General features: G+C 47.4%; 1 long non-coding RNA gene across 1 annotated transcript; it reads right to left on the reverse strand.

Annotated features, from left to right (window-relative positions):
• Window positions 1-502: 502 nt before the first annotated feature.
• On the reverse strand, window positions 503-8,417 carry LOC137477490 (uncharacterized). The gene is made up of 3 exons (XR_011001025.1): window positions 8,353-8,417; window positions 7,403-7,485; window positions 503-635 (listed from the first exon to the last, which is right to left on the reverse strand). It is a non-coding gene; the product is annotated as an uncharacterized lncRNA (long non-coding RNA).
• Between the last annotated feature and the right edge of the window lie 253 nt (window positions 8,418-8,670).

Raw genomic sequence — 8,670 nt, forward strand, 5'->3', positions numbered from 1 at the left:
AATTAAAAAGAAGTCACACTGGAAGTGAAGGAAAACCCCTCTCTCCCCTCTCCAGCATGTGACAGAGGCATCAAAGGGACGTGGTGTTTTTTTGGTGTTTTTCACAAACAGATATTACTTGAGAGGCTGAGGTGTTCCTTAATCTGTTTGCTTGAGGGAACTAAAGAGAAACATCGAAACAACAAAACAGCAAAACAAAAAGGCAACCAAATAAAAATGGCAGGTTTTTTTACTTAAGGAGTCCTTGTCTCCCCACCTGTGATTCATTTGTCAGCAGTTAAACATCATTACAACATTAACAGCCAATCTCAGGGAAGAAGAGCTGGGCTTTCTACAGCCATAAAGTACAGGACATCAAACTGCACTTTATGGAGTTGGGGCTGCTTAGGAGTGACCCCTTCTAAACTTTTACAGTTCTCTGCATTCTTCTGATTATGGTAAAGATTTATTGGAACTTTGATATATATATGTATTAAAAGAGAAAAAAATAAAGGAAAGAACGAAAGGAAGGAAGGAGTGTTTTATTAAAAACATTTCATCCAGGTTCTTTAGGAGAAGAAACAACAGCAAGAGGTTTTCAGCTGGTGGCTTTGATTCACCTCCTGAAGTGGTCACGGCTGGATTTGCTTGGGTTCCTGTTCAGAAATAAACACGAAAGCTTGCACTGCACCCCGTTGGTGCTCTGTGCTCCCCGAGCCTGTCTGACCTCCCATTGCACAACCCCTGGCAAGCTGGACCACCACGGAAAGGCCTGGGCAGGGCTTGTTTCCCTTTTTCCGGGGGAGGAAAGACGCCTTGGTGGGTGAGTGCTGAGTGACTCCCTCTCTCACCTCCTCCTCCTCCCTGCTTGTCTTTCCCTGCAGCAGCCCTTGGCGCTGCTGGTGAAGGAGTTTAGCAATTCTCTCAGAAAACAGGCCCTGAAAATCTGATTTAACCTCTCAGCTCGCTGCAGAGAACACGGGGCTGGTCACTGCCCGCTGCTCTGCGGCCACAGCAAGGATGGGAAAGGCATTGAGGGGGTGCTGCAAGCTGAACTGGGCAGTCAGGAAAGAGGAAAACACCTCAGGTTTTCCTCCTCTTTTCCAGGATTGCCCTTGTGCTGCTGTCACGCCTGGCTTGGCTCAGAGGGCTGCACTTCAGCACTCGGCCTGTGGACCTGTGGAGCAGGGAAATGTCCCAGTGCTGTGGGAGCCCCGCTTCCCCTTTATGGAATATCATCTGCTAGGCAGCACTATTCCATAAAAATGGAGGCCTTTCCTGGCTCTAATAATGGGATTTCACACACTCACTCACAGAAAACCACCTGTGATGGATGTCTGCACATCCAAGGGATTTCGCGGAAATGCAAGATTGGGATGGGATGGGATGGGATGGGATGGGATGGGATGGGATGGGATGGGATGGGATGGGATGGGATGGGACGGGATGGGATGGAATGGGACGGGATGGTTCAGTATCTGCTCCAGTCCTGGTTTAGGTATGGCAAGATCTCAGCCTCATGATGCCCAAGGGTGTCCATCCATCATGTTTCTCCCTACACTGTTTTTTTTGGAAAACACCCTCTGAGCAGAGAGCTTGATTTAGGGACAGATACAAGAACCATAAATCCTAGGAAGACCCGAGATCAGAGCAATGGGCTTTTTAGAGGTTGTACACAGTGGAGAAGTGCTGATGAGACAGATTTTTCCAAGGAAACTTGCCACTTCTCAGAGTTGCTGTTTCCCATGGGGAAGAAATGTGCTGAAAACTTGCAGTATTCTTATTTTATGTATTTTTTTCTTCTCCCTATTTTATTTTGATGGGTTGAGGGGAGACAAACCTGAAATGAAACACTTCATTGTGGTCAGTTTAATCTGATAGGGGGAATATTTCATTCTTTTGATTGGATGGGTTTCAAATCAATTCAGAATATGCTCCAGCTTTGCTCAGGGAAAGTGCAGCTCCATCTCTTCTCCTTTATCGTGGATCTGCTCTTGGGAGGACCTCGATGCCCAGGAGGCAAAGAGCAACTTTTGTCTGGCCAAGTCCATGGGAATGGTGTTGATCCAAGGGCATGGCTGCACATTCCAAAGAGCAGGGAGGTTGAAAGCAGCCCTGATAATACTTAATTCCTCTCCAGAGCTACATCAAGGAGAATGAGAAAGAGAGAAATTCTCTGGAGATCCTTGTCCCAAGCCCCTCCCTGCTGCCAGCCTTCAGCAAAGCACACAGGGTAATTAATTTAACATAAAGACCTGAAAATAAGTATTTTGCAAATCCTGTTCAGATTTCCAGCATTTCAAATCATCTTTATGTCACATCAGTTCAAACATATATATAGAAAATATTCGGTTTTTTACTTGACAATGGTCCTGAAGCCTCATTTGGAATTTCAAGTTGTCTGAGCCTTCCTTCCCTCCAGCTGAAGTGTGCAGCTGAGATAGGAAGACAAAGAAAAGCTGGAATGAGCCATCAGGTGCTGATGTTTTCGTGCTGAAGAGCTCAGGGACCGCTGCTGGGTTTTTTGGTTTTTTTCCTGTTTGTTGGCCAGCTCCCTCCAAATTTCTCTGGTTGCTTTCTACAAAATGGTTCTGTTTTCCTCAGTAAAATTTAAAGCACAGATCAAACAGAGCAGGTTGTCTTGTTTTTCTGTTGACATTTCTTAGGAAAGAAAAAAAAAAACCCTAAACTGATGTGTTTTGAAATGGTATTACCTTACCCTAAAAGTGCTGAAATACAATCTATTATCAAAAGCAGCATTCTCCTGGGGTTTTGGGAGGTTTTTGGGGTTTTTTTTCAGTCCAAATGCTAGAAATGATGCTGGCTAATGCAAAATAAAATAACAAAATATGGAGTCATGAGGTTTTACTGGGACAGATTGGGGAATGTGGCCCTGTTTTGTCCAGGATCCCTGGCCACTTCTGCAGCTCTGGCAAGGTTCAGTGCAATTGCAGAGTGGAAAATATGATTTTCCTGCAGGAGGATCCCTGATATTCTTTCTGTGTGCATTCACAGAGCTTCTGTGCTGGCATGGGAGTCAGAGAGGGAACTGGAGACATGAACCTCCCCTGGATGTTTTACTCTATGAATTTGCTGGGAGAAATGCAGGAATTGCTGTCCCACAGCAGGTAAGAGATGTCCAGTCCATACTCATGGACTTTGTAATAAACCCCCCAAGACACAGCAAACCTGGTTTGAGCATTTGCTCTTGTCTGAACTTTGGCAAATGCTCCTGCAAACCTGCTCCAAGTGCAGAGTAACCTCTATGAGGGAAGATTTATTGCTCTGGACCCAAACCAGGCAGCATTTCATCGTTTTGGAGCCCCACGCTCCGGGCTGGGTGAGCTGTTAGGTCCTGATGTTCAACCCACGGGCTGAAAGGGACCTCCAGGTGTCATCTGCTCTGCCCTCCCCGCTCCAGATCTCAGGTGTGGTTTCTCCAGAGGTTTCTCCTCAGGCTGGAGTCCTCTTCCTTCCTTCTGAGACTCCTGGACAGGCCTTTCCTCTCTTCCTGTAATGTTCTTACCAGTCATGCAACAAAGAAGTCCCAAAATCCGGAGGTTTTTGTGTGTTTACTGTAAGCTGGATGGGAGCCCCGCTGACTCTGATGCATTGAGAAGATCAGGGGAAACAAGGAATAACAGGATCCGTTGCCATAACAGAGGACGATCCAACATCTTCAGACCTAAAAATAGTTTCTCCCTGTTAACATCTCTGTGGGAAGGAAGGACTCCAGGAAGGGAGGGGGGGGAGGGAGGGAGGGCAGGAAGGAAGGCAGGAAGGCAGGGAGGAAGGCAGGAAGGCAGGAAGGCAGGAAGGCAGGAAGGCAGGAAGGAAGGAAGGAAGGAAGGAAGGAAGGAAGGAAGGAAGGAAGGAAGGAAGGAAGGAAGGAAGGAAGGAAGCTACATGGAGCAGAGTTTTGCTCCAGTTGCCAGCTGGAGCAGGAAGCACACTGGGCAGTTCCTGGAGCTGGAATTAGGAGGAGTGGAAGAACAGGTTTGCAGTTAAATATCTGGGATGAGATTTGGCAAGACCCAGCTCTGCCCTTGGCTTTGCCCCACGCTCCTCACATGACACTGGACTCATCCTTTCTGTTCCTGGTTCCTTCTGGGTTCTTCCTCCCTTAAACATCCGAGGGAAAAGACTATTCCCAAAATGTTCTTCCAAAGGGTGGAGTTACTCCAGTCTTGCTGGTCTTGGAAGCAGAAGTCCAAGGAAACACTTCTGAAGACCTCTGACCCCATGGCCTGTCTGGCCTCATGCTCTATGCAGCAATCACCACCAGCCGTTCTCAATAGCTGGGAAAGAGTTGGGATTTCCCTCCCGGAATTTCCCAGTAAAACCGAGGACTAACCCCAAGCTGTCGTGCCATGTCTTTGCTCTGCAGCCAGAATTTTCCCTCCGGACAAAACACACCAAGTTTTGGAGGAAGGGGAGACCTCGACGGATGAAAGGCCTGCCCAAATCCCCAGTTTTGGAAAAGGGCTGCTTCGTTCTGAGCCTCTCCAGGGATGGTCTGGCTGAGGCGTGCCTCAGAAGGCGTGCCTTATGGTGTGCCGTGCCAGAGATCCTATAAGAAATCCCAGAAATTGGCTGCCAAGGCCTGGATGGCTTCCACTTCTCCCCTGGGCAGCAGGATGCTAATTGCCCTCTCCTGATGATGTCTGCAGGCTGTGGAGCTCATGGGGGTCAGCTCTGGAAGAAGCCACAGCTCATCCCTTTGCTTTAACATGGAACTCAGGAGATTTGGGTGTTTTAAACAACCCAAACCAGAGCACACAGAGCAGGGCTGGGGTCTCTGCCCACTTCTTTCGGATATATCTGCTAAAGATCTCATCAATTCCTGTTCCTGAAGTTCATACCACAGCACAGCCAAAGCAAAACCATGGAAAGCCCAATTTATTTGGAGAAAAAGGCCTCTGGATCTGCAGCTGCTATAAACTCACAGGCGACTTTTTTTTTTTTTTAACAATAAGTGGGAAAGTCTCATTAATTTTGCCTGCCAGTTTCTGAGCTTTTGGGGTATTCCAGCATCTGCCTCTGTGAAGATTAGAAGCCCTGTTTCTGTGAAGGCTGGGATCCTTTCCCAGCAATAAAAAACAGAGGTTATTTTTAGTGGAGGGCTGAACTTAGCAGGGTCACGAGAAAATGGGAGATAGACGGGAAATATTGGTTAAACAGTCATTGTGGGAAACCCCTGGGAGATGAACCTTCACTTATTCCCTATCCCTGGTCTCCATAGATTTCAGTGCCATGGATTTGGTGTCTGTGTGGAGCTTGGCGGGATTACCTTGTCCTTGGACTTGCCCACTATGAGAAAGGATCATCAAAAAGGTCAAGGAAGCATCAACCACTGCTGCTCTGTCCCCTTCCTCTCCTTGCAAAGGACTCCCAGACTTCTCCAATCTCCTTCCAAGAGGAAGCTGATGGGTGCTAAATAGACTTATGGAAGAGAAGAGCACTCCAAACGCTCTGATATTGCTGTTTCTGCTCATCTGCCATGTTTTCAGCATTTTAAACAGGAGCAGTCCTATTACAAAGCTGAAAATTCTGCTTTTTCTTTGGGAAGAAGACTTTGATTTCACTGTTTTGCATCAAAATCCCTATGAAATTCTCACTCTGTCGAGTTAAGGGGTCTTTGGGAAGAAGACTTTGATTTCACTGTTTTGCATCAAAATCCCTGTGAAATTCTCACTCTGTCGAGTTAAGGGGCGATGATAAATTGCAAATGGCAGGGCTGGAGATCAAACAGGGGAACTCCTGGGTTCCCTTTGCTAGAGCAGGACCTTGAAAGCAGTTCCTGAAACACTTTCCCCAGCAGACCCTTGGGCACATGCAGGTGCTGATTGTCACACCCTGAAGGGCCAGGAGGCCACCTGAGAGGCACGGTCTGGCCACAGCTGCTGAGATTGGGAGATCCACATCCCCTCTTCCAGTGGCACCAGGCTGGCACAGTGACACAGGAGGAGCCACTCAGGTACGCAGTGGCAAAGGTCACAGCGCATCCACAACTTCGCAGGGTTTGGCTCCGAGGTGGAAGCTTGCTAAAAACCACGAGCTTTGCCAGGAAACAGCTGCCTTCGTTCATTCTCTCTCTGTTTATTGAGCTCTTTTCCCAGGCATCTCCTCTTGACAGCTGTAACAATGGGAATCTGCCTCTGGATCACTGTTAGCACCAAGGGTGTCCCGGCATGGGTGGGAACTGGAGTGGTTTGAGTTTCCTTTGATGAAAATTAAGGCAGTGCTGTTGGATAACATTGACCTGTAGTGTGCTCAGGTGTGAATTTCCTGGTTTGGAAGCACAGGGAACACCTCCACTGAGCAAGGGAGCTGGATATTCCAGGCAGGCACTGCTGGGCTGGAATATAACCCCAGGGAAGCAGAGGGATGTTGTGGGGTCTTAACTTCTTTTTGCCAGGGTCAGGATTAAATGTGTGAGATGGAATTTCTTGTTGGGATTCAGTTGTTTATTAGTTCTTATCTCTGTTAAAGTCTCACAAACCCTGAGTTCTGCAGCACTTCACTCTAACAAACTAAAAATGGAGCCCTATCTCTCTCTCTCTCTCTACAAGGCCTTTTAAAGATAAACTGTCCAATTAAGAAATGACACCTAAATTATTTTTACTTTTAACCCAATAACCAGCCACCCGTACCCTGAAATGGGGACTTTTTTATCCAATTACACAAAACCACCCAAACTCATAGAGAAGAAGGTGAAGAAGAAGGACCAGCCTCCACCCCAAAACCTCCATCTTGCTTTTTATATATATTACTATATTCTAAAACCTTAAACTCTAGGTTTCCCACCCTGTGATATCACACACTTCTATTCAAGCTACACAGCCACAATCCCAGTTCTATCACTCCGTTTTGGAAGTCTTCTCCACATCCTCAGGTCAAATGCAGTGTTCTCCTGGGGGTCAGTGCCTGTCAGCACAGAAAGTCCAGAATTCTCAGCAGCCAGGGCTCCGACAGCATGTCTAATTTGGGTGTTCATAAACCACTCCATCGCTGCCCCGGTGGTTTGAGTCTGTGTTGGTTGTGGCTTCTCTCGTTGGAGCTCTGTGGTGTGGAACCACCCCCGCGTCCCTCCGGGAGCGGCGTGGACACGGCTGGGAGAGCCTGGCTGACCCCTCTGCCCTTGCTGGGAACCCCAAGGGGCTCCTGCAAAGCCAGGAAATCTCTGCCACCACAACACAGACAAACCACATCCATGTCTGTCCACGGCTCTTTCCAGAACCCCTGGATTCCACTTGCAAATTATATTAAAAAAAAAAAAAATCCAGTTTGGGTTGTTCAGTAACACCAGAAAACCCTCAATGTACCAATGAGTGGGAGTGAGTCGTCCAGGACCAGACATGGACTTTGGGAATGCTCCATGGTAGAAGCAATTACCCCATTGCAACAGGCTTTTCCCAGTTACCTTCAAAGCCAAGTTGGGCTCCGATTGTATCCGTTGCTGTGGCATGGAATAATGTCTGCTTGGGAAAGCTGGGCGATAGTTGGCTGAAGAAAAGAAAAATATCTTTCAGATATTTTATAATCCAAAAAACGTGGTCTCCAATGAGCTTTTTCCAAGCACATTAGTGCTACAGCCATTAATAATCATAGGGCTCAAAGAAGGAAAAAAAAATCAGCTGGAAGAGAGTTGAAAGGGAAACCTATTAAAATAAAAAAAGCAATTTCCCAAAAATATATACAGCTTCATTTCCAATTTTTTCTGGGTTTTTTGGTTTTCTTTCTTTTCTTTTCTCTTCTTTTTTTTTTTTTTTTTTTTGAGTTATTTTTTGCTGTAACTAAAACTTTCAGTGACCTAATAGTCCTTTAAAAAGCCAGCTGCAGGGAATAAAATGGGGCTGTTTTGTTCCTCTTGCATTGTTCCTAACAGCGGGACCCATTCCTCCTTGTCCTGATTGAATGCTTCCCAGAGTGTCTAGACATGTCACCGCCACTGCTGAGGAGCCATGAGATACCAGGGCTCATCCCAGAAGCTGGGAAGGCCCCTTATCTGTCCTCCTCCCCATGGAGAGTCTCTCCAAACCCAAGACTTGGGCAAAAACCCAGATTATGCTACTCCTAAAAATATCTCTGCCGTTGTTCATGTTTAGGTTGTACTGGGGTCATATTTTCCATGTTTTTGGCAGTGGGAAGCCGAGATTCCTGCAGGAGAACACAACTTCCCGAGCAGTGATTTAGAGGGCAGCACCCAGCTCCCCATGCTCGGTGAGCACAGAGAAGAAGGTCACAGGATGAGCTGTCCTCATCCTCCCCAGCCCCTCACGTTCCTGCAGCCTGGGACAGCTTCCCCTGCCTTCCAGGGAGGCTCTGGGTGCACATACCTGGCCCAATGCTCCAGATGTTCCCAATATTTACCCTTTGTGAGATGCTTCACCCCAGCTTCCACCGCTTTGTCCGACTCTCACTTCACAGCCGCTCCTTGGCGTGGCAATTCCTTGGCCTTGGAATGTCTCCAGCCAGGATGAAGTGCTGGTCCAGTCCTCTCCTTCCTGCCAAAGGTTGTTAGCACATCCATCCCACAGCTCATAGCTCATCTCCAGTCACGCCCTTGGATCCCAGAACTCCTGTGTGCTAAGGACAGGAAGGCTCTTGCCGGCAATCCTGAGAGCACTTGAGGCAGCAGGAGTGCTTCCCAAATAAAAAAATGACAGGGATAATAATAGCCCTTACCCC

Source organism: Anomalospiza imberbis, chromosome 7 (assembly GCF_031753505.1).
Source record: "Anomalospiza imberbis isolate Cuckoo-Finch-1a 21T00152 chromosome 7, ASM3175350v1, whole genome shotgun sequence".
In the NCBI taxonomy this organism is placed as follows: Eukaryota; Metazoa; Chordata; class Aves; order Passeriformes; family Viduidae; genus Anomalospiza; species Anomalospiza imberbis.